At 45.3% G+C, this 26,954-nt stretch overlaps 1 protein-coding gene across 3 annotated transcripts in view; it reads right to left on the reverse strand.

The window, feature by feature from the left end:
* Positions 1-26,954, reverse strand: part of LOC124595574 (synaptosomal-associated protein 25) — a 420,350-nt gene that overhangs the window by 355,249 nt on the left and 38,147 nt on the right. For all 3 annotated transcript variants that reach the window (XM_047134565.1, XM_047134401.1, XM_047134486.1), the window contains exon 2: positions 6,427-6,468. The gene's annotated coding sequence lies outside the window, so the exon portion shown is untranslated. The remainder of the gene's footprint in view (positions 1-6,426; positions 6,469-26,954) is intronic.

Genomic DNA, 26,954 nt, shown 5'->3' on the forward strand with positions numbered 1-26,954 from the left:
GACTGAGGAGAGAGCTGAGAGAATCTGAACAGGTAACATACTGTATCCGCTGATGGCGGCGGATGTATTGGACAGCCTGGAGAATAGCGTAAAGCTCCGCAGTATAAACCGAACACTGGTTGGGAAGCCGAAATCGATTTGGGGTGTCGCCAACAATATAGGCACTCCCTACACCTAACGATTTTTTCGAGCCACCAGTGTAAATAAATGTGGCTTCCTTCATTTGTGCACATAGAGCAGCAAATGCCCGACGATAAACGAGAGAAGGGGTACCATCCTTGGGAAACTGACAAAGGTCACGGAGCAGGCAGATCCGGGGACGGAGACAAGGCAGTGCTGTACCCCAAGTTGTCAAGAAGGTTTTAGGAAAGCGGAAGGAAAGAGAATGGAGCAGTTGACGGAAGCAGACTCCCAGTGGTAGTAGGGAGGAGGGGCGGCCTGCATACCCTACATCAAAGAAGGCGTCGAAAAAAATGTCATGGGCTGGATTAGCAGGCATGGAAGACAGATGGCTAGCATAACGACTCAGAAGGACTGCTCGCCGATTGGACAGCGGAGGTTCAGCAGTCTCAGCATAAAGGCTTTCCACAGGGCTGGTGTAAAAAGCTCCAGACACTAAGCGTAATCCACGGTGGTGGATAGAGTCGAGACGTCGAAGAATAAACGGCCGAGCAGAGGAGTAAACTATGCTTCCACAGTCCAATTTCGAGCGCACTAAGGCGCGATAGAGGCGGAGAAGGACCACTCGGTCCGCTCCCCAGTAGGTACCATTCAGGACACGGAGGGTGTTGAGGGATCGCAGACACAGCGAGCCGAAAGATAGGAAATGTGGGAGGACCAGCACAGTTTTCTGTCAAACATAAGACCCAAGAATTTAGCGACGTCTGAAAACGGAAGGTTGACAGGACCTAGATGTAAGGAGGGCGGAAGAAACGCAATACGTCGCCAAAAATTAACACAAACGGTCTTACTGGGAGAAAAACGGAAGCCGGTTTCGATGCTCCGAGAGTGGAGGCAATCAAGATATCCTTTAAGACGTCGTTCAAGAAGGCTGTTGAGAGCTATAGTAGATCGCAAAATCGTCCACAAAGAGGGAGCCCGAGACATCAGGAAGGAGACAATCCATAATTGTATTTATGGCAATGGCAAACAGTACAACACTTAGCACGGAGCCCAGGGGTACCCCGTTTTCTTGGGAGAAAGTACGGGAGAGTGTAGTGTTCACCCGCACTCTAAATGTGCGCTCTGCCATAAATTCGTGAAGAAAAAGGGGCAGCCGATCTCGAAAGCCCCAAGAGAACAGTGTGCGGAGGATGCCTGTCCTCCAACAGGTATCGTATGCTCTCTCCAGATCAAAAAATATTGCTACTGTTTGGCGTTTCCGGAGAAAATTGTTCATAATGTAAGTGGAGAGAGAAACAAGATGGTCAACTGCATAACGATGCTTTCAGAAGCCGCATTGGGGAGGTGTTAAAAGACTGCGGGACTCCAACCACCAAGCAAAACGGCAATTCACCATACACTCCAAAACCTTACATACACTACTCTTGAGAGAAATGGGGCGATAGCTAGATGGGAGATGTTTGTCCTTTCCAGGTTTCGGAACAGGAACGACAATAGCTTCCCGCCATCGTCTGGGAAACGTACTGTCGGTCCAAATTCGATTATAAAGGCGAAGGAGGTAACGCAGACTATGGGTTGATAAATGCAGCAACATTTGGATTTAGATACCATCCGGTCCTGGGGCGGAGGAGCGGGAAGAAGAGAGTGCATGTTGGAGTTCCCACATGGAGAAAACAGTATTATAGCTTTCGCGATTTTGAGAGAAGAAAGTAAGAGGTTGCACTTCCGCTGCACGTTTCTTCGGGAGAAATGCTGGCGGATAATTTGAAGAGCTCGAAATCCCAGCAAAGTGTTGACCCAATGAGTTAGAAATTGCGACGGGGTCCACTAACGTTTCATACGCGGCAGTGAGCCCAGAGACCGGGGAGAAACTAGGCGCGCCTGGTAACTGCCGAATCCGACTCCAAACTTCCGAGGAGGGAGTGAAGGTGTTAAATGAGCTAATAAAGAATTTCCAGCTTGCCTTCTTGCTATCGCGGATGACGCGATGGCACCGCGCACGGAACTGCTTATAGCGGATACAGATGGCCAAAGTAGGATGGTGGCGGAAAACGCGAAGAGCACTTCGCCGCTCACGTATTACGTCACGGCATGCCTCGTTCCACCAAGGAACTGGGGAGCCCCGGGGCAATTCGGAGGTGCGTGGTATTGAACTTCCGCAGCTGTAAGAATAACGTCTGTAATATGTGTGACCTCATCGTCGACACTAAGAAAGTGACGGTCATCGAATGTCGCTAGGGACAAAAAACATGTCCAATCAGCTTGGGCAAACTTCCAGCATCGCGGGCGCATATATGGCAGTTGAGGCTGCAGTCTAAGGACACATGGAAAGTGGTCACTCGAGTGTGTATCATCAAGGGCGAACCATTCGAAGCGCCGAGCTAGCGGAACAGTACCGACCACAAGGTCCAAATGAGAGAAATTTGTCGTGGAGGCAGACAAAAATGTAGGGACCCCCGTGTTGAGGCAAACTAGATCCGCTTGGTGGAAGACGTCTAGCAATAGTGAGCCACGTGGACAAGGATGTGGAGATCCCCAAAGCGGGTGGTGGGCACTGAAGTCCCCAACCAGCAAATAGGGGGGTGCAAGTTGACCAAGAAAATGAAGGAGATCAGCTCGTGCCATTGGTGTGGTCAATGGAATGTATACAGTACAAAGAGAAAAGGTATGTCCAGAAAGGGAACGACGGATGGCGACAGTTTGGAAGAAAGTGTTTAAGTGGATTGGGTGATAATGGAGAGTATCATGGAGAAGAATCATGAGTCCTCCATGGGCTGGAGTGCCTTCAACAGAGGGGAGATCAAATCGGACAGACTGAAAATGGGGGAGAACAAAGCGGCCATGGGGACGCAGCTTTGTTTCGTGAAGACAGAAGATGACCGGCGAGTAGGATCGTAAGAGGATCGACAATTCATCCCGATTGGCTTGAATGCCGCGGATATTCCAGTGGATAATGGACATAGGGTGAACAGAAAATGGAGGAATGTGACCAAGGTTGCCGTCAACTCAACGACTGCTCAGAGCTTGCGACCGACAGCATGGAATGGCATTCCGCCGAAGGCAGAAGAACCTGATCCATAGGTTGTTCAGGAGCAGCTCCTGCCACCAGCTATCGGCCGGTTGATCGGCCGCCAGCAGTGTGCCTCGACGACACAGACGGCCGAGGGCGATTTCCGCCAGGTGGTGCTGTAGATGAGACACGCCTTGGCGGAGATGGAGATGAACTGGGTTTCTTATTAGCCTTCTTGGAAACATGTTTAGATGAAGGAGGAACCGATGGTTGTGAAGTTGGGGTATGTAAAAAATCTTCACGAGTATGCTCTTTTTTCGAAATCTTGGCGTCTGACTTTTGGGCTCGAGATTTAGCAGAACCTGATGAAGGGTGAGCCATAGAATGGGCAGACGAAAGTGGTGAGGTTGAACGGGCGATCTTTGCGCTGGCCGATCTGACAACCGTGGCACTAAAGGTGAGGTCGCAAGTCTGCGTGGCCGCCTCCTTTGTTTGCCGAGGAGAAGCAAGGACAGTGCTGTATTTTCCTATCTGAGGCATGGTGGGCTGTTGACTGGCGAATAATTTTCGAGCAGCAGAGGTTGACACCTTTTCCTTCACTCTGATTTCCTGAATGAGCTTTTTGTCTTTAAAAATGGGGCAATCTCGAGAGGAAGCAGCGTTGTCACCCATACAGTTGATCCAACGAGGGGATGGAGGTGGACAAGCACCCTCATGGGCATCCTTGCCACACGTAACACATTTGGCCGGATTGGAACAGGACTGGCTGGTGTGATTGAACCGCTGACACTGATAGCAATGAGTATGGTTTGGGACGTAAGGGCCAACGGAAATTATCTCATAGCCTGCTTTGATTTTCGATGGGAGTTGAACTTTGTCAAATGTCAAGCAGACAGTGTGGGTTGGAAAGATGTTCGTGTCAATCCTTTTCTTACCTCTATGAACAGCCGTTACGCCCTGGTCAGACAGGTAGTGCTGAATTTCTTAGTCAGACAATCCGTCGAGGGAGCGCGTATAAACGACTCCACGTGAGGAATTTACAGTGCGGTGCGCTTCAACCCAGACAGGGAAGGTGTGGAGCAGTTAAGTACGCAGCAAGTTTTGTGCCTGGAGGGCACTGACTGTTTCTAACAACAAGGTGCCATTCCGTAATCTGGAACAAGACTTTACAGGACCTGCAATTGCGTCGACACCTTTCTGAATAATGAAAGGGTTGACTGTGGAGAAGTCGTGACCTTCGTCAGACCGAGAAACAACAAGGAACTGTGGCAACAATGGAAGAACTGTCTGTGGCTGAGACTCAGTGAACTTACGCTTGTGAGCTGACATAGTGGAAGATGAGGAAACCATTGCGGAAGAATCCCCATGATTACCGGCGTCTCCGACGGTGCACTCCTTCCTTGTGGGGGCCCTCTCTGAGGGCACTCCCGCCTTAGGTGATTGTTCACACCTCAGGTCACACCTCCCGACAAATGGATGGAGGGACCAATCGGCACTCTCAGAAGGTATCAGCTCGGGTAATCACCCCTCCCTGGGCCTGGCCGTTACCAGGGGGTACGTACGTGTCCTACCTGTCTACCCGGTGCGGGGAATTACGCGTTACCCCGTCACCAGCTACGCACGAAAATGCGTGGGTCGGCCTTCAGACACGCACAGGGAGGAAGAAAGAGAAAGGGAAAAACAAAGAAAGGGAAAGGAAAGAAGAGAGGTCTCAAACATTGCAGCGGAGAAAAGGGTAAAGAGAAGAGGTAAGGAAAAGAGAAGGACAAAGGAAGGATGAAAACATACAAGCAGAGAAGGCGAAGAATGCGTTACATTTGCGAGCGTCCGCCTCCGGACGTAGGCACAAACCATACTCCCAGAGGGAGAGAAAGGGAAGGAAAGAGCCAGAGGTGGGGAGGGGGGGGGGGGGCGGCAAAGATGGGGGATAGGGAAGGATGCGGAAAAGGAAGGTATGCAGCCCAGAAAGGAAGGAGGGCCACATTAGCTCGGGGTCCCGTGCTCGCTGCGCACGTATCCACAAAAGAGTTCTGGACCCCCTGGGGGGAGTGAATGATGTGTCTTATGTTGCTTTGAATGTAAAATTAAATTACAAGACAAAGAGAAGAACAGAAATTTAACTCACGTTGACAGGCTGTATGACAAGTAGTTCAGTTCTGTTGGAGTTTATCTCTACTTAAAAATTTGGCTCTGGCTAAACTTCAATTCATCTCAGTTTGGCAAGTGATTACTTTGGATGTAGAAAAAGAGATTGCTACTTACAATAAAGATGACAAGTTGCAGACAGGCACAATTAAAGACATTTACACGAAGTATTTGGCCACAACCTTTATCGGAAAAAGAAAGAGAAACCCTTTATTTACTTGTGCAAGCAAGCACACCTCTGGTCCATGCTGCCAGAGTTGGGTGTCATGTTCACGAGGTGTGCTTGCTTGTATTGTGAATGAATGGTGTACAATTCTTTTTCTAATGAAGGCTGTGGCCAAAAGCTTTGGGTATGTGTCTTAATTGTACCAGTGTGCAACTTAATGTGTCATCTTTACAGTAAAAAGCAATCTATCTTTCCCCACATTGTTGATAATCCAACCTGGAGTTTCCACTGTGATTAGTTTGGATGTTTGTATTAAATATTCAATGGTGCAGTGACAGCAAGTGTTTCTTACACTGGTTTTTAGATTATGTTGATTATTCAACTTTCAATAAAATGTTATCCAACTCTTAAGGGACAGAATAAAAACAACACTGTTGGCTAAGTGTTCATAGACTGCCTGAAAATACAGTATTCAAATTCTGCATGTTTTTCCTGTGCAGGTCATTCATACAATGTCTTTAATAGAAAATTAAGTTTCAATGGCTCAGAGCTCAAATGTGTGGAAGAAACATCTTTTCAAAGCAACCAAAGGAAATCTTACTTTCAGATTGGTCCATCATCCTGTGTTAAATGCGTTCTGTCACACCAAAAGCAGAAGCACCAAAGACTTCAAACCAAAAGTTTTTTCTAAAATTAGATGAATGGTATGGTTAGAAAACATTTTCAATGTGTATCAATGTGGAACTGATTCCTTCCAATCAGAGTAATGGATAGGCACTTTTGAAACTATTTTAGATTTTTAGAATTAGGAAAAGTCAATATCTGAACAATGGATTGCCCAGATATGGAATAAGGGTGTAAATTAAAATACGAAACAAAAATTTTTTCTATTGTCTTTTAAAAGCACAATTTTTTACACTATCTGAAAGCTGTCATTTTGTTCTACCCATTACCCAACCAAATCAAAATAAGAATTACTTACACAAGAAAAGACACTGCAGATCAGGAACTGTGATTGCTGAACCTGGAACACATGATGAAAAGTTAATGTTCCAGTTACTCAAGTTCTGAAAGTACAATAGAATAAAATTGACGTATCACTATCGTGGGGGAAAAGAAAAATGACAAAGCTATTATTGGAACGTTGGTGAAAGTAACTGGCAGACAGCAGTAAAGGCTGAAATTTAAGTATCTGTATCACGAGTTAATGGAGTTAAGCTATACTCGAAGCGAAACAAATCATTTCTTGCAAACTACCTTTCTGTCCCTCTCCTGGCTACTTAATTTTCTGAATTTTTTTTCCTTCATTTAGCACAGTAAATGTCCCACCAAACAGACTAGAAGGTTCAGATTATTGCAGTTCAGCAGGGTCTGGTCACTTTGTTAGCAATGCACCACTTTTTAAGCATATCCTTATTTAACGTAACTGTTTGATAGTCCATTAGGATAATGCTTCAAAGAACACACAACAAGAAACTAACATTGCTTATAAATTATCCTACACACTGCACTCAAGTATTTTTCTATGTTAAATGAAAAAAAAAAAACATTTCTGAATTTGAAAGACTAAATATTTGCCTATCGAGGAAAATGAACTGGCAAAATATTACTTCTGTACAGCATCAATAACATATTCATTGGCATTTCACTTCATCATTCAAAGTGTCGAAATATAACCAAGTTAGCTGTTCCATAGGTCGTATAAATATTATGATGTATAGCATGTCGAATTAACAACCATAGAATAATACAAAAAGACAAAAACAAGGTGTGTGTACATGCTGGTCATTTACAGTTTCTTCTGCATATGTACTGATTCCTCTATCATATAGAAGTAGTTAAGGAGAAACATCTTTAATCTATATGTGCCAGACATCTTATTTGTCGAAGAGTTTTACAACTGCACATTACATCCCTTTCCATCCCGAAAATTCATTAAATGTTAATTTTTTTCTTGTAGTATTGACCAGAATATCTGTTAATCACAATCTCAGGTGGACTGTTGACAAATTTCATATGTGAGGAGTAGTACAGTAAGGCTGTGGGTAATACTTCCACCAACTGCTTACAGAGATCCCTGTAAGATGTACAAATGTGAACCCCAGACATGTTTCTAATTACCTACTTTTGTGCAATGAATACTTTATGCCAACATGAGCAGTTACACCAGAATAGTATCCCATAGACCATATGAGATCAGTGAATGAGAAACTGCAAGATATGTCCACTTACTGCTTTTTATATCCACAAAGTGGTCAATTATTCTTATGGCAAAAGTAGCTGAACCTAAACTTTTAGCAGGTCTACTACATAGATTATCCAGTTCAAGTTCTAATTAATTGTATACCTAATTTCTTGGAATTATATTATCTCTTATTGCTAGTAGGTGGGATACTACTAGCATTACAAAACTGGATGAGCTGCACTTTTTCAAAATTTAAAATTAGCCCATTTATGTAAAACCAGTCTGTTACTTTTACAAAAGCATCATACACAATTTTCTTTCATTCAAGAGAATGTTTGTATAATCTGCAAACTTAACCAATTCTGCCTCCTGATTCAAATATAATGGCGTAACATAATATTTTGTATAGCATTAACAAGGAACAGGAATAATAGTGAGCCTGAGGTCAAACAACAGGAGACTCCTATTGTCATTTCTCCTCATGCAGCCTTTGATAAATTTCTGAAATTTTCCTTAAGAATATGTGCTGAACTACATATTCCATAAAAACATCTCCAACAGAATATTGACTGACACAATCAAATGCCTTTGAGAAATCACAGAAGATGACAACTGGTAATATTTTATCATTTGAAGTATTGTTGGGAACTCAGTAAACAGCCATCTCAGTGCAATGGTCCTCTTGAAATATGAACTGTGATTGGCTAATTATCTCTTCACTACGCAGATGGGCAACAACCCTGAAGTACTTTATCTTAGTAGAAATTTCAGAAAATTATTTCAAATGGAACTGAAAATGTGTAAATTAGGAACACAGCACATTAGGTGTCTTGTCAGTTTTATTTTATTCTGCACAGCAGATATTTCACAATTGTGCCAGTTATTTACTTCATAAAGGTAACACAAAAAACCAACTAACAATCAAATTTGTTGCTTTACAATGTCTTAACTTCTGCATCATGAATTGACGCCCCACAAGGAAATACATGTTAAAGTCTCAAATAATTATCAGCTCAAGCTCTATTTACTATCAAGCATCTAAGAACAATTTTTATCACTTCACTATTGAGTAATTCGAAAGATTCTCCAGTTTTTCCTGAAGCCACGAACATCAGAGAGAGTCTTACAATGAACACTTTAGTCCAATGGAAAATAATAAAAATGTAACTAAGAATTTTTCTTAATGTGATGAAACAAAACTAAACACCATACAAAACACATACAGATAAGCAGTTCTGGGCAGCTATGTACACCCAACTAAAAGATAAATTTTTTTTGTATTTCATGCATATAAATTCACACCTAGGACATATATAGTGTAAAATCAAAACTTTAAAATAGTGCAGTTAACATTGTTTGGTGGACACAATAGGTGGTTTTACTACTTGCACAAAGGAATAGTCTCAGTTCATACAGTTAACTGTTCTACATCCATAGCCTTTTACTGTTTACCAAAACCAGCAGCAGATAACTGATACAGTAAAAATTTATTTATTCAGCACATTTTTAAAGACAAATCTATGTCAAGTTCATACTTGGAAATGAGCAAACAGGGAAGTTCTAGTTATCTACCAGAAAAAGTAAATTTCCCACACCATCACTGTTTAAAAAATTTCAGTTAACTGGATCTGGTATAAATCTTTTGGAATACTCTTAAAATATATCCCCATGGCCCATGAAAGGCATACAGTGTTTAAAACAGACATTTTTAGGTTTAGCTCTTTTCCTAATAAACTAAATGAAAGTGTAAACAGGAGGTGATGGGAGTTGGAGGACCACCTCTTTCCTGATACTCTTGGCCACAAGGAACTGCAATGTTTAGACTCTTGGAAAACAAAGATACAATTAAAATTGCATTATCAGGGCAGCTAGGTAGAGTGCACTTGCCTCCAACAATGAACTTTAAAATGCAGCTTTTAACACTTCCAGTCAGTGAACATGCCAAATGGTCTTTTGAGCTACTCATACTCTGACGTGACAAAAGTCATGGGATATTTCTTAATGAAGTATCAGACATCCTTTAGCCAGGCACAGTGCAGCAACTTGACGTGGTATGGACCCAACAGGTCACTGGAAGTCCCCTGCATAAATACTGAGCAATGCTGTCCCTATAGCGGTCCATAACTGCTGAAGTATTGCCAATGCAGGACTTTGTGCACAAATTGACCTCTATCACATTCCATAAATGTTCGATGGAATACTGCTGGGCGATTTGGGTGGCCAAATTATTCATGCATACTGTCCAGGATTGCGAACAGTTGCGAGTCTGTAATGTGATGTGTCACTATCCATAAAAATTCCATTTTTGGTTGGGAACATGAAGTCCGTCAACAGCTGCATATTGTCTCCAAGCAAATATACAAGAGGACCCAGATCATTCCATGTAAACACAGCCGACTTCATTACAGAATCACTGCCAGCATGCACAATGTCTTTCTGACAACCCGGGTCCAGGGCTTCTTGGTTTGTGTGCCACACTAACCCTATCATCAGCTCTTACAAACTGAAATCTGGACTCTTCTGACCAGGCCATGGCTTTCCAGTCAGGGGCCCAACCATTATAGTGATGAGCCCAGGAGAGGTATTGTAGGTGACGATATGCTGTTGGCAAAGACTCTTGAGTTGGTCATCTATTGCCACAGCCCATTAATGCCAATTTCACCACCCTGTTCTAATGTATATATTCATCATTCATCCCACATTGATTTCTGTGGTTATTTCACAGAGTGCCACCTGTCTTAGCACTGACAACTATGAAAACGGCACTGCTATCTGTTGTTAAATGAAGGTTGTCGGCCAATGTGTTGTCCGTGGCGAGAGGTAATGCCTGAAATTTGGTATTCTCAGCACAACTTGACACTGTGGATCTCTGAATATTTAATTCAGAAACACTTTCCAAAATTGAATGTCCCACGCATCTAACTCCAACTACCAATTTGTATTCATAGTCTTAATCCCGTCATGTGGCCTTAATCAAATTGGAAACTTTTTCTTATGAATCACCAGAGTACAAATGGCAGCTCTGCCAACACAATGCCTTTTTATACCTTGTGTATATGGTACTACCACCATCTGCATGTATGCAGATCACTGTTCCATGACTTGTCACCTCAGTGTATATTTTATCACTTCATAGAAAGATGTGTTGTCAGCATGGAATCCTGCCCACTTAATTGGCGTACACCAAACCAACACTATCCAAATATCCACAAGTATTTTTAAATACATAACAATGATGATCTGCTTTGTGGTGGTCATCTATGATCAATAACACCACTTATTTGAGGCTACTGTGACAGCTGTGTCAATCCAGACAGTACAACCAACACTTCTCAATTTGGCTTCTAAGTGTCCATTATTATATGATGCCCTTTTCTTTACTCATGAGGTCCACAGCAGTTGCAGGTGAGGACAGGGAACCACTTGGGATGGAAGATCGATCAATATCTTTAGGTTTTATTCAGTACCAAGTTCCAAACACCTGATATCTGATGACGACTTGAAGAGAAAGCAGAGGTAGCCAGGACAGCAATACACATGTTAGGCATGCAGTCCCACAGGTCCATCATTGGGAGATGGGTCAGTCATGTTGTCATACGCATGTCTAACGCTTCTCATTAATCAGGGGTAATTTGAGGCAAGTGTGAGCATTCCATGCTCACCGAATTGCGAACTAACATCTGAAAGCTGTTCAGGCTCACATGCAGTTCCTCTTCGTCGAAATGTCTTTGCTTAAACTGGTCTAGGGCTTGAACTACACGTGTTGCATTACACGGGCTAAATTAGACATCTGTGACCCTTTGGTTAAACTGTCTGGCTGATCGCAAGTTTGCAAAATTGCCCATTTTCGCGTCTCCACCAGCATAGTCCCTCAGCTCGTCCCCGGTTGCATTTCCCATGTGTTGAACATCCTTGCTCAACTGACTAGTGCCATTCCCCGTCTTGAAGCCATCCATCTGATTGGCTACAGCTTATTCTACATTATTTTACATTTTACAGCTTATTCTACATTATTTTACATTTTAACATATTTAAATAATCAAAGCTTGACCACTTTCATGTTCTAAATACAGTAACAACAATATTCATTACATAATAAACATTAACTACTTCTACATAAAACGAATATAATTTCCTTCTTAGCTTTGAATGCCATGGCCAGTAGCCTTGCACACATGTGCAATCTGATAGATAAATAAATAAATAAATAAATAAATAAATAAAGGAATAAATAAATAAAGGAATAAATAAATAAAGGAATAAATAAATAAAGGAATAAATAAATAAAGGAATAAATAAATAAAGGAATAAATAAATAACAAAAGTATGCACTAAACTTCACAACACATTCTACTACCTAATGATTCAATAAAATGTCATGCTGTCATCATTCAATGTGTTCTGTGTGGAGGAAATGATCTGATGCTTAACTGTAAATACTGATAATTTAAATTTACTGTATCTTTTGAACAAATAAAGTTAAAGAGTTGATATTTACAAAGTTTGTCATTTAATGATATGCTTCTATATGAAATGTCTATTATTAAGATCGACCAAAGCGTTCAGATTTTAGCATTCAGGTCTTTGTTACAAAACTTGTTATTTTCACTTTAACAGTAAATCCTAAACTATTACAGATACGATCAATGTTCAAGTTTTACTGGAATCACCATGAAAATTTATGAAGGATGGTAGATTAAAATTACTGTGGCTTCATTCCCTGAATTATTATGTAATTAAATAGTTTTCATAAATGTTTCCCTTTATGGCCAATCTTAGGTTCGCCATATTTAACACTGCTACATCTCCCTGGCCACTAACAGCTTCTACGGGGCTTCCCTATGGCATATATTCTCGCCTGTCTCACTTGCACACTACAGTACTTAGTCCTCATGCAGCACAACATACGCCTCAGTTTCCCCATTTCATGGCGAATCTGCGTTCCGTGGCACACAAACCTGGATGACAGGGTTCGTTTCACAATTCCTGAAGGCTGACTTTTCAGCCATATACTTAAATGAGAGTGATGCTCATTAACTCACATCATGAAATTGCTGCAGGAGACAGGTGTCAACCCAGTCGAATGACCTATGCTGTCTACTGATATGGATATGGTTGAGTATGGTCGGGACCAGTTGAATCTTGTGGTGTATCAAGCATGAATGGCATTGAAACTTTGGGTGACATCAAGAGGGTCACAACCGGGTGGGATAATCTGACAAGCAGCTTGTGCACAGCATTCTAAGCATTCCACAATGTAAGGGGGTGGAGCAACACTGTACTGACTGTTGTCCAGCAGCAGATTTGAACTTCACACTAAGATATGTGCTTTTAAACAGTGATTATTTTTGGTTAATTTTGTTTCTCCCAAAGTAAAACAATTTTGTTTTTAGTTTCGAAAACCACCTTTAATTCCCTGCTTCCTATCAATCAAGCTCAAATTCAGAGGAATGCAGGAAGTGCTAAGCTTTCAGAATGATATACTGTCACAGCCATTAGCTCTTTTTTTCAGTCCTTAAAGCATTCTGTAACCATGCCACGTTAGCACAGTTGGTTCAGATCTTATCTGGGGCACACCTAGGAGCGCCAGTCACTTGGTACTTCAAATTTAGTTAAGTTTTTCTAAATGGCCACTGGTCACTCAAGCGTATTCAAAATTTTGAAGAAAACTTACGATTAGAGTTAAACTATAACAATGTGTTGAAATAAGTAAGTTCTGTATGTTTCATTCAATCCATCCACAAGTTGAGAATTTACTGTCTTATACATGCCACAGACTAACAGTTCAGAGCATGCTTCTAGAAATAGCCTCTCACATATACGTGGCAGCCGAAAGGCAGTAATGTGTCATAGGAACATGGTTGGGGCTTACCTCAGCTGTGAAATTATGTTATTTTGCAGGCTGTTCTGCCCTGGTTTAACAAAACTGTATTAGTGGTGTAATTTGGGAGTGCATTTGTGACTAATTATATTATGGCTTGTGCAGAGGGAACACTCCTATCTTTATTTCATGAATTAGATGACAAACCATTTTCAAGTTGAACTTCTGAAACAAAGTGAGTTTAGATAGATGAGCAATTCACATTAAACCAGTTGATAGGAAATAAAACAGAAAATTTCCATTTTGTTGATATAAAAACATGTCCTTGGCTTACAGATTGCTCTATGATAAATAAATTGTATTTTTTCATTTGGTGGATTAGGGATTGGAAAAGAATGGATGTCAGCTTTTTTCAGAGTATTTGTGACAAAAAATTGACATAAAAGCTGAGAAACGCCACAATTCAAGAAGACACTCTTCAGAATAAAGTATTTTCAGCTGTTGGATCATAGATGAACTGGACATTCAGTTTCTGAAGGGGCTTAACTTCATGCCATAAAACAAAATGTGATTCTGAAAAATACTATATTTGTATTCGAGAGAAATATTGATGTTTGTTTCTTGGGAAAGCAAGAGCTTGCATTCACAAAATTCTGACAGCAAAAGTAGTTGAATTTTATCCATAGTGGATGCTGTTTAACACTGATTGTTCCTTTATAGGGTGTAGAAAAATTTCCACTACCAGTCACAATAAAAGATTATTTATTTGTCACATGACCTGTTTCAGGCTTCTGCCCATCCTCAGTTGTTTATACATTCATGTAGATCTTTATATTGCTGGAGATCACTGAACAAATACAAAAAATTATTTGCTGGTGACACTGGTTGTGTGACTGATAAATCTTTTATTGTGACTGGTAGCAGAAATTTTTCTGCGCCCTATAAAGATAGTTACCTTGAATTATTGGAACATGTCTACACAGGAACAGTTCATGCATAACCACTTGCAAAGCACTTCTAGGTTGGTTGCTTGGTTAATTTGGGGGAGGGGACCAAACAGTGACATCATCGGTCCCATCGGATTAGGGAAGGACAGGGAAGAAGTCTGCCGTGTCCTTTCAAAGGAACCAACCTGGCATTTGCCTGAAGCAACTTAGGGAAATCGCGGAAAATCTAAATCAGGATGGCTGGACAGAGGTTCGAACCGTCGTCCTGAATTCGAGGCCAATTTGCTAAACACTGTGCCACCTCACTTGGTACTTATGGGTGTAAATGAGCATCAAGCACACTTCAAAACAAATTAGTTGAATCTGTTGTCAGTGTCGATGATCGCATTAAGGAATTACAGTCATGCCAGTTTGTTGAAGTGTAAGAAGATGCAACTCTTAATGTTCCTTGCATTGGCTGTCAGGACTGTGGCACATGACAGGCTGGTATCCTACAACTGTCCAGAGTGCGTGTGCGTATGCATATGCATCCCAGCACCCAATGGCGAGGTCATCAGTGCCCTCACACTTACACAAATAATTGAATGTAGAGATGAACTAAAAGTGTTGTACACGCATGCACTCTAAATGACCCCACAGACTGTATCACATGCACTCTCACATGCTCTAAAACCAATTAGGGAGAACAGAGCTAATCAAGAAATTAAAACACAGAAAACAAGACAGAAGAACTAATAGAAAATCACAGGGAAATGGGATTGGCTGGCCACTTACAAAAATCTAGGGTGAGCCAGCTACCATTTGACACGTTACAAATATCTCTCTAAAATCTTGTTAAAAAAATTGCACAATTCAAAAACTTTAAAACCCTTACCACATCCATTTGATCATTACATAAAATTGATGGCAGATCCATCAGAGTATGCTGGTCAGCAAATAAAATGCAGTCCAATTAAATGTGGCGCACTGTGATCTGCGTGCCAGAAGCACCACACACTGGAGGGTCCTCTCATCAAAGTAAGAATCCATGTGTCATAGGGCTGTGGATTTTGTGAAGAGGAGTAACAAGGGCCTTGTCCCGCCAATGTGACTGGAAAGAAGTACTCCACAGAACTGCAGAAACTGGGTGACTATCATCATTGAGATGCACACCTCTCTCAACTCCAGTAAGGGTGTTGTCACATGTTTTGTTGGTTAGTTGGTTTAAAGGCGGGAGAAAGGACCAACCTACAAGGTCATTGGTCCCTTGTTCCTAATAAAACAATGCCACAAGTGTGAGAATAAAATGGGCAAAATATGTAAAACAAAATGGAAAGAAAGAAAAAGCCACAAGAACAAAGGAAAGGCAAGTAAAAGGAGCAAAAGAGGACAAGAAAACAGCAAGATATGCTAGAAACATAAGAGTAAAACATGAAAGCAGATTATATCGGCTGGCCAACCATGAGAATAAAAAGGGAAAGCCAGCCACTCTGCAACACATTAAAACCTCCATCCTAAAAACACTAGCGTGGAGGACACAGAGGGACAAATGACATGCACTAAACCATACATAGAAGTAAAAAACCCACTCTCACGGATAAAACTTAAAATTAAAGCTGCTGTGGAGGCATTGTCACCCAACACCAAAGGCAGGGTGCTGGAAGATTTAAAAGTCTGCCGCAGAGTGGCTAAAATTGGGCAGTCCAGCAAGAGGTAGACAACTGTCATTTGGGAGCCACTGCGACACTGAGGCGGGTCCTTGCGACGGAGTAGGTAACCATGCGTTAGCCACGTATGGCCAATGCGGAGCCGGCAGAGGACAACTGATTCCCTGCGAGAGGCCTGCATGGAAGACTTCCATACATTCATAGTCTCCTTAATGACACGCAGTTTGTTGTGCATGCTGTTATGCCATTCCATCTCCCACAGCCGGAAAACACTGCAGTGTAAGACAGAACGCAGGTCAGTTTCTGAGATGCCTATCTCCAGAAGTGGTTTCTGCATCTCTGGTTTGGCCAGCCTGTCGCCAAGTTCGTTGCCGGGCATTCTAACATGTCCTGGGGTCCACACAAACACCATGGAACGGTGAGACTGTTCCAGGGCATAGATGGACTCCCGAATGAATGTTGCCAGAGGATGGTGATGGTAGCACTGGTCAATAGCTTGTAGGCTCCTCAATGAGTCAGTACACAGGAGAAATGACTCACCAGGGCATGAGTGGATGCACTCAAGAGCCTGAGATATGGCCACCAGCTCTGCAATGAAAACACTGCAGCCAACTGGCAAGGAGTGCTGCTCAATATGTCCTGCATGAACATATGCGGAACCTATGTGACCATCAGCCATTGAGCCGTCGGTGTATACCACTTTAGAGCCCCGGAACACGTCAAGAATCAAAAGGAAGTGACAAAGGAGAGCGGTGGGATTAACGGAGTCCTTAGGGCCATGCAAAAGGTCCAGATGAAGCTGCAGCTAAGGCGTACACCATGGAGGCATACGTGAACGGACCACAAGTAAAGGTGGTAAAGGGAAGAACTCCAGTTCTGAGAGAAGGGACCACACGTGAACCGCAATAGTTAGCCCCTATCTGGGCCGCTGACGCGCGAGATGGACTGCCGCAGGCGGGAAAAGGAGACTGTAATTCAAATGCTCAGGGGAACTATGAATGTGTGCTGCATCACTGGCGAGTAGTTGCGCATGTCTGATTTGCAGTGTAGGGACACCACCCTCCACCAGTATGCTGGTCACTGGACTCGTCCTAAAATATCCTGTCGGTAATCGAACCCCACAGTGGTGCACAGGGTGAACCCCACAGTGGTGCACAGGGTTGAGTAAATGCAATGCTGAAGGCGCTGACGAATCATAAACCACACTCCCATAGTCAATTCGGGATTGGACAAGGGCTCTGTAGAGCTGCAGCAGTGTACAGCGATGTGCACCCCAACTGGTGTTGCTCAGGCAACAGAGGGCATTGAGGTGCTGCCAGCACTTCTGCTTAAGCTGACGAAGATGAAGGAGCCAAGTCAATTGAGCATCAAAAACCAGTCCTAGGAATTGATGTCTCCACTATAGTGAGTGGATCATCATTAAGGTAAAGTGCGGATTCCAGATGAATGGTACAATGCCGACAGAAGTGCATGAAACACGACTTTGCAGCTGAAAACTGGAAGCCATGGGCTAGAGCCCATGACTGTGCCTTGTGGATGGCTCCCTGTAGGCACTACTCCGCAACATCAGTACTAGAGCAGCAGTATGAAATGCAGAAGTCGTCTGCATACAGAGAAGGTGAGACAAAGGGCCAGACAGCTGCTGCTAGACCGTTAACGACCACTAAAAACAGACACACTCAATACAGAGCCCTGCAGGACTCTATTCTCCTGGATATGTATGGAACTATGGGAGGCACAAACTTGGACACGGAAAGTACAGAGTGACAGGAAGTTTTGGATAAAAATCGGGAGTGGTCCACAGAGACCCCAATCATACAATGTGGCAAGGATATGATGTCACGAAATCATTATGTATGCTTTACGTAAGTAAAAAAAAAAAAAAAAGACAGCAATCAGGTGCTGCCATTTGGAAAAGGCTGTTCGGATGGTAGACTCTATGGACACAAGATTATCAGTGGTAGAGCGAAACTGGCAGAAGCCGCCCTGACATGGAGCCAGCAAGCCACGTGACTCAGGACCCAACTCACTGCCGACGTACCATATGTTCCAGCAGCTTACAAAGAATGTTGGTGTGGCTGATGGGCCGATAGATATCTACATCAAGTGGGTTTTTGCTGGGTTTGAGCACCGGAATGATGGTGCTCTCCCGCCATTGCGATGGAAAGATGCCATCGCACCAGATCCGGTTGAAGATGATGAGAAGATGTCGCTTGTAGTCAGATGAGAGATGTTTAATCATCTGGCTGTGGATGCAATCAGGCCCAGGAACTGTGTCAGGGCAATGTGCAAGGGCACTGAGGAGCTCCCACTCTGTAAATGGGGCGTTATAGGATTCACTGCAGCATGTAGTGAATGAGATGATGTTCCTTTCCAGCTGCCGTTTAAGTGTGTGAAAGGCTGGGGGGTAATTCTCCGATGCAGAGGGTCAAGCAAAGTACTCAGCAATCGCGTTTGCGTCAGTACATAACTCGCCATTTATGGTAACACCGGGGACAGCTGCTGGGGCCTGGTACCCGAAAAGACGTTTGATCTTTGCCCAGACTTGGGAAGGTGATGTGTGGCACCCAATGGTGGAGACTTATCTCTCCCAACACTCCTTCTGTTTGATAAAGTAGCAAACATGGGCACAGAGCTGTTTAAAGGCTATGAGGTGCTCCAGGGAAGGGTGCTGCTAATGCCAGTGTAGAGCTTGCTGACGCTCTAATTGCTTCAGCGATTTCCGGTGCCCACCAAGGGATTGCCTTACGCCTCCGGCACCATAAAGAGCAAGGGATCGCGTTTTCTGCCACAGAAACAATTATGCTGGTCACCTGCTCAAACATCACATCGATGTTACCATGTGGGGGAGATTCAACAGTGACAGCAGAGGTGAAAGTTCCCCAGTCTGCCTTGTTCAAAGCCCATCTGGGCAGGTGCCCATGTGCCTGACACTGGGGCAGTGACAGGAAGATGGGGAAGTGGTCACTACCACACAGGTAATCATGTGCTCTCGAGTCGATAGATGGGAAAAGTCCTGGGCTGCAAATTGATAAATCAGTGGCCGAGTAACTACCATGAGCCACACTGAAATGTGTGGCTGCCCCAGTATTTAAGAGGCAGAGGTCGAACTGCAACAGTAAAGTTCCGACATCTCTGCCTCGGCCAGTAAGCACGGTACCACCCCACAAGGGGTTATGGACAAAAGATTTCCCAGAAGTAGGGAAGGTTTAGGGAGTTGGCCAATCAGTGCAGCCAATGCATTCAGGGATACTGCACCATCCAGAGGAAGATATACACTGCAGACAGTTATTTCCTGTGTCGTCCTTATTCTGACAGCCACAGCTTCAAAAGGGGTTTGAAGGGGCACATGTTCACTACAGACCCAGTTTAGGACAAACAAACTCCACCTGACACTATTATAGTTGCTACGGTTCCTGTAATATCCCTTATAGCCGCAGAGGGAAGGGGTTCGCATTGCCGGAAACTAGGTTTCCTGGAGGTCAATGCAGATAGCAAGTGTAAAGCTTAACACTTGTCGTAGCTCAGAGCCAGGCGGTGGAAAAAACCACCGCAATTCCGCTAGAGGATGACATCGTGAGACTGGGAAGGCATGGAACATCCAATGAGGCAGTTTATGCCTCAGTCACCTGCTGCCACCGATTTATTGCCTGAGCAATCTATATCCATTGTGTCTGAGGATCTGGCAAGATCTAGGTCCTCAGCGGACACCAAAATCTCCACCCCATCCTCAGATGCAGAGCTGGTAGGTAGTGGTGGTGTGGGTGGCACCGTAATTTCCTTGGTCTTAGGGGTTTTCTGTTTGGCTTTCTCACTGCTCCTTGGATTTCCCTGGCTGGGAGAACTTCACTGGTTCAGTCTCTGGGACTGAGGATGAGCGTGAAGCCCTACAACCAGCTGCTTTTAGACTCTTCGGCCACTGGCAGGTGTCGTCTTTCCCACTAGCAGAAACATGGGAAGGGAGTGACCCAAGGGACCCCTTCCTAGCGAGAGAAGCGGAAGAAGATTTATCCTTCTCTGGCTTAGAAGTGCGGATGGACATCCCCAATGGTTGGGGGTGTTTCTCCCGAAGTAGGTGGCGCAGGAGCAACAGGGAGGGAAATGTCCCCACTATCAAGGGGGCAGGTGTAGTCTTCCGGCTCTGAGAGGTCCCTGGGGTTGGCGGAGCTGATGGTGTCAGAGCTGTTGTAGTGATGGCGTAAGATGTCACACACACAGGATGCAGGCGTTCAAATTTTCTCTTAGCCTCAGTGTAGGTCAGTCAGTCCATGGTCTTTTACTCCATGATTTTCCTTTCTTTCTGGAGAATCCTGCAGTCAGGTGAGCAAGGCGAATGGTGCTCTCCACTGTTGACACAGATGGGAGGTGGGGCACATGAAGTATTGGGATGTCATAGGCGTCTGAAATCTCGACATGTGATGCTGGAAGTACAGTGGGAAGACATATGGCCGAACTTCCAGCACTTTAAGCACCGCATCGGGGGGGGGGGGGGGGGGGGGGGGGGGGGGGATAGGGCTTTACATCACACCCATAGATCACCTTGACCTTCTCGAACAATGCATCACCCTCAAAGGGCCAAGATGAAGGCACCAGTGGCAACCCGATTATCCCTCAGACCCCAGTGGACATGCCAGACGAAATTTACACCTCGCCACTAAATTACTGCGCAGCTCATTGTCAGACTGCAAATGAAGGTCCGTGTGAAGTTGATACGTTAGACTATATTTAAGTTCTTATGGGGCGTGATGGTTACAGAAACATCCCCCCACTTTGTCACAAGTGAGTAATGTCCATGACTGGGAGGAGGATGCTGTTTAGATGAAGACTGACCCAGATCTCATTTTGCACAAGCCCTCCACCTCCCCGAACTTGTCCTCTACTAAATGCTCAACAAAAAACTGAGGCTTCATCGTCATGAAAGATTCCCCCATCAGCTCTCTAACATACAAGATATCAGGGTGAATAAGATCCGGTGCCATCCTTAGCCCGATATTCCTCCCATGGTGTGGCAAGGGAGGGGAACGATTTGGGGTCATACTTCTGTAGGCGGAATTGAGCTTGTGAACGCTTAGAGACTGCTGGTGTTTCACCATCAGCAAGAGATGATGGACTACGCTTCACAGCGTGTCATCCGCCCTGATGCCACCCACTCCGACCAGGGGCCCTCCCCATGGGCACCACCCAGCTGTAGCAAAGGCCACCTGCCAGGATGGCCATTGCTGGGAGTCTTTGCCCCAGGGGGATGGGCATCTTCCCCTTGGCATACATGGGGAGTTAGCGGCACAGGCATCAGCAGAGTGATCCCTGTGTGGTCAGGGGGCTACAACCAACGGGGTATATGGCACCCCCACCACATCTGACTGGCTACTGTGCTGGATATCAGGTGCACAGAAGTCCAGGGTCAGTCGATGCAGAAAGCGACACTGCATGGTGCATGGTGGAAAACACACCCAAGAAGGTGTCCTCGCCCAAGAGATGGAGAATGAGAGAGACTGAAATGTGACGACAAGAAAGCGGGCTAAAAATCTCGATGCACAATGGACACAATGCACCATGTAAGGCGTCTTTCCGCAATTGCCTCTCTCTTCAAGAAATTTTTGAAGAATGGAGGTCAAACCTTACAGGGAACCATCATATGAAGGCCGAAACGTGTGAAACTCCTTTTAGTCGCCTCTTATAACAGGCAGGAATACCTCGGGCCTATTCTAATGCCCGGACCTGCAGGGGGAGGGAGCAGCTCAAAATCTCCGCAAAATAGCACCCCAAGGTTGGTTGATTGGGGTTCAAGGGACCAAACAGCAAGGTCATCAGTCCCATGTTTCAAATGTGGTCCATTCAGACAGTTTGAGGTCTCAGAAAAGTCAGAACGATGAGAGGTAAAAGGCTAAAAAACTTAAAAGTGCAGTCGTGTTGTCAAAGGTAAAAACAAAATGAGGGAAGTCTGCAAGAGAGCAACCCCAAGGCTATGCTAGAGGTAGGAAATATCCCACCTCTGATGTAGTAAAGGCAAGACCACCTGCTATTCAACAGCATTCAGCCGCTAGAATGTAGAAGTGCATATTGGAAAAGGAGACTAACTAATTCTAAAAAGTGATAAAAAGAGTCAAAGGGAAAGAAAAGAGGATCTTGTCCAGGGAGGGGAGTCGGGAATCTCCAAACACAGCTTACAGTGGGGACACCCCAACCCTCACCACCCTGCCAAAACACCAGAGTGAGATTAAAAACCTTAAAATTGTGAATAAAAACCACTTTCACAGAGGAAACAGAGCCAGTTTGACCATCCAGAAATCATCAGCCAATATTAAAGGTAAAGTGCAGGGAAGTCTGTACGCAGAGCCAAAAGATGGGGCCATTCCAGCAAAATGTGGGCTACTGACTGGAAGGCTCCACAACCACGAAGTGTGGGTAGCTCATTACGCAAAAGAAAACCATGGGTCAGCCTGGTATGGCTGATGCAGAGACAACACAGGGTGGTTGAGGCCTTTTGGGAGAGGCGCAAGGAAGAACGCCATGGGACAGGTGTTACCTTAATTGCATGAAGTTTATTAGACAGGGAGGTAGCCTCCCAAGAGTTGGCCCATGATTGCGCGAAGTGGGATTTGATGTGAAGCCATAAATACGCTGCAGGAGGGGTTACAGAGAAGGTGGGGGGGGGGGGGGGGGGTAAGTGACTGTTCCCCCAGCCAAACGATCAGCAAGCTCATTACCTGGGATACCCACATGGGCAGGACCCAAAGGAAGTCAACAGAACAAGCAGCACGGTGAAGATCAGCAAGATGGTCATGGATGACCGAGACAAAGGGATGGCGGGTAAAACACCGGTCAATAGCCAGAAGGCCACTCATTGAGTCCATACATAACAAAACGTGTTTTTTTTTGTTTTTTGTGGGATTTTAGGGCACTCAACTACTGAGGTTATTAGCGCCCAGTCACAAATGTAAGTGCACATATAATCTGGTAAAACTCAAGAGGGAGGGGGGGGGGGGGGGGATCACCAGAAAGTTCTTACAAAGATGCAGATAAAACAATTAAGAGTTAGATGTCTCTGGACAAGTCTGTCAAAGCAACAAAACGAAGGACACGAGCAGCTGCTTGAGCGCCATCAGCTAAAATTTCCTGTAAAGTAGATGGCAGAGACAGGACAACACGAGACTGATTAAAACAGGGACACAACAATAAAACATGGTGCACTGTGAATGCCTGACCACAAGAGCACTGTGGGGTGGGGTAACCGGATGGCAGGTAGCGGTGGCTAAACCGGCAATGCCCAATCCGCAACCTGGCCAACAGGACCTCTTCTCGCCAAGATGGTCAGGAGGAGGTTGTCCAAGCTATTGGGAACGGTTTTAAGGCCCGGAGCTTATTTTCTTGAAGTGACGATCACGTATCCCACCATAATGACACAAGCATCTTACAAACAACCCTACTAATGTCAGACAATGGGACACAAAGGGAGGCTGGCCGAGGCAGGAGGACTGCAGCCTTGGCCGCAGCATCAGCCGCCTCATTCCCAGGCACTCCTACATGGCCTGGAACCCACATAAAGCTAACAGGAGAGCCATCATCAGCAAAAGAACGGAGGGATTGCCGAATCTGTTGCACCAAGGGATGGACTGGATATGGAGCTCCAAGGCTCTGTAGAGCACTGAGTAAATCAGAGCAGAGTATGTACAGAGAACGGTGGTGGCAGCAGCAGACATATTGAACGGCCTGATTGAGACCAAAAAGCTCGGCCGTAAAGCTGGAACACTGGTCGAGGAGCTGGTATTTAAAGGTGACGTCCCCGACGACAAAGGCACAGCCGACACCATCATCAGTTTTGGAGCCATCAGTGTAAATAAAGGTGTTTCTGGCAAGTCGCGCAAGAAGTTCGACAAACTGAGCAATACACTGCATCCGGAGTACCCTCCTTCGGGAGCGAGCTGAGGTCAAGATGAATGTGAACCGGAGCCTGGAGCCAAGGTGGTGTCGGGCTCTCACCCTCTCTGAAGGTGGTAGGGAGGGCAAAATCCAATTGTCGAAGCAGGTGACGAAAGCGGACTCCAGGGGGCAGCAGGGCAGACACATACAACCCATACTGACAGTCGAGAGAATCGGCGAAGAAGAACTGATAAGAGGGGTGGTCGGACATTGACAACAGCCGGCAGGCATACCGACAAAGCAGTACGTCGCGCCGGTAGGTCAATGGTAATTCGGCACCTTCGGCATAAAGACTGAACGGGACTAGTATAGAATGCTCCGGTCGCAAGACGAAACCCCCAATGATGTATGGTGTTGAGACGGCGTAAGAGGGATGACTGAGCAGATGAGGCTCCCATAATCCAGCTTTGATCGGACTACGGACCGATCTAAGCGAAGCAGGACAGTGTGATCCGCTCCCCAAGATGAACCACCAAGAACACGGAGGACATTAAGGGAACGTGTACAACGGGCAGCCAAATAAGACATATGTGGAGACCAACGAAGTTTCATGTCCAGTGTGAGCCCTAAAAACGTCATTGTCTCCACAAATGGGAGAACAACGGGACCGAGATGTGAGGATGGTGGAAGGAGTGCTCTATATCGCCAAAAGTTGATGCAAACCGTCTTCTCTTCAGAGAACCAGAAGCCATTAGCCACACTCCATGAGTATAGGCTGTCAAGACAACGCTGAAGGCAGTGCTCCAGGAGGCATCATGTTCTCTGGGCACTGCAGTAGATCGTGAAGTCATCGACGAAAAGAGAGCCGGAGACGTTAGGTGGAATGCAATCCATAATTGGATTGATCGCTATGGCAAAAAGGGCTACGCTCAAAATGGAGCCCTGAGGCACTCCGTTCTCCTGGAGGAAGACGTCTGACAATACGGAACCCACACTTACCCTAAACATTTGATCTGTTATAAATGAATCAATAAACAGGGGCAGGAGACCACATAGGCCCCACCTGTGCATAGTGCGGAGGATACCTCCTCTCCAACAGGTATCTTAAGCCTTCTCTAAATCGAAGAACACAGTGACTGTTTGGCGCTTTCGCAAAAAGTTGTTCATTATGAACGTCGACAAGGTCACAAGGTGGTCAACAGCGGAGCGGCGTCGACGAAAGCCGCATTGAACATTGGTAAGTAGCTGTCAAGATTCAAGAATCCAAACCAACCGAGTGTTAACCATGCACTCCAGCACCTGACAGACACAGCTTGTAAGACAAATGGGGAGGTAACTAGAAGGAAGGTGTCTATCCTTCCCGGGTTTGGGAACAACGACAGCCTCACGCCAACGCATGGGGACCTGACCTTCGGTCCAGACGCAATTATAGGTACGAAGAAAAAATGCATTTGCCTGCCAGAGAAAGGTGTGTCAGCATCTGAATGTGAATGGCATCTGGCCCCAGAGCAGAGGACCGGGACAGTGCACGTTCAAGTTACCGCATGGTAAAGGGGCATTATAATCTTCCAGATTCAGCGAGTGGAAGGAAGGTCGCTGAGCCTCTTCTGCCTCTTTTCTGGAATGGAAGGAAGGCAGGGTGGTAATGGGAGGAGCTTGAAACCTCCGCAAAAAATCAGCTGAAGGCGTTGGAGACATCCACAGGGTCCACAAGTACCTCATTACATGAAGTCAGGCCAGGTATCGAGGAGTGGGCCTTAATGCCCGACAGCCGGCGCAGGCCACCCTAGACTACAGAAGAGGGAGTAAAACTGTTAAAGGAGCTTGTGAAAGAGGCCCAACAAGCTTCTTTGCTGTCTTTGATGACATGACAACATTGCGCTCGGAGTAGTTTGTAATCAATACAATTCGCCAGCGTAGGATGGCGGCGAAAGGTGTGTAAAGCACATTGTTGAGCACGGAGAGTGTCTCTGCAAGCCTCATTCCACCAGGGGACTGAAATGCAACGTGAAGAAGAGGTAGTACGAGGAATGGAACGTTCGGCAGCATTGATAATAGCAGCTGTGAGGTATTCAACCTGACTGTCATAGCTGAGAAAATCTTGGTCCGGAAAGGTCGCCAGGGAGCAGTAAAGTCCCCAGTCAGCTATCGGTATGTTCCAGCTCGAGGGACGTGGGGATGGGGTGTGTTGCAGGAGACGAATGACACAGGGGAAACGGTCCCTCGAATAGGTGTCAGAAAGGACATACCATTCGAACCGACGGGCAAGAGTGGTAGAGCAGATCGAGAGGTCCAAGTGGGAGTAGATACGAGTCGATTCCGAGAGAAACGTCGGGGCGCCAGTATTGAGGCAGACAAGATTGAGATGGTGGAAAACATCCACCAAGAGGGAGCCTCTCTGACAGGATGCAGGAGAACCTCAAAGGGGATGATGGATATTGAAGTCGCCAAACAATAAAAACGGCAGAGGAAGCTGAGCAATGAGGTGCATCATGACAGCCCGACTAACTGCGGATGACGGAGTGTAGACAGTACAAACAGAAAAAGTAAAGGCAGGAAGAGTAATACGGACAGCTATTGCTTGGAGTGGGGTGGTCAATGGGATGGGATGGTAATGGACATCGTCCCGAACAAGCAACATGACCCAACCACGAGCTGGAATACCGTCCACAGGGGTTAGGTCAGATCGCTCGGAGGTATAGTGGGTAAAAGCAATATGGTCAGTTGGGCGTAACTTCGTTTCCTGGAGACCAATGATGAGCGGACAGTGCAGGCGGAGGATCAGTTTTCATTCCTCCCGATTAGATCAAATACCTCTTATGTTCCAATGTAACAGAGCCATCGAGAATCAGAGAAAGGGGGGAACGAAACGGGTGAAGAGCTGGTCACCTCGATGGCCACAGAGGGCCAGGTTTCGAGGGAACATCGCTACAACCGTCGGGAGACAGATCCTGTTCCATAGAGTCGTCGCCAGCTGCGGCCACATTCCTGGGTTGCGCAGGAGGGGCAGCATCGTCCGCCGACAACAGGCCAGCTGAGCGCCTGGCAGCA

Source organism: Schistocerca americana, chromosome 1, assembly GCF_021461395.2.
Source record: "Schistocerca americana isolate TAMUIC-IGC-003095 chromosome 1, iqSchAmer2.1, whole genome shotgun sequence".
Lineage (NCBI taxonomy): Eukaryota > Metazoa > Arthropoda > Insecta > Orthoptera > Acrididae > Schistocerca > Schistocerca americana.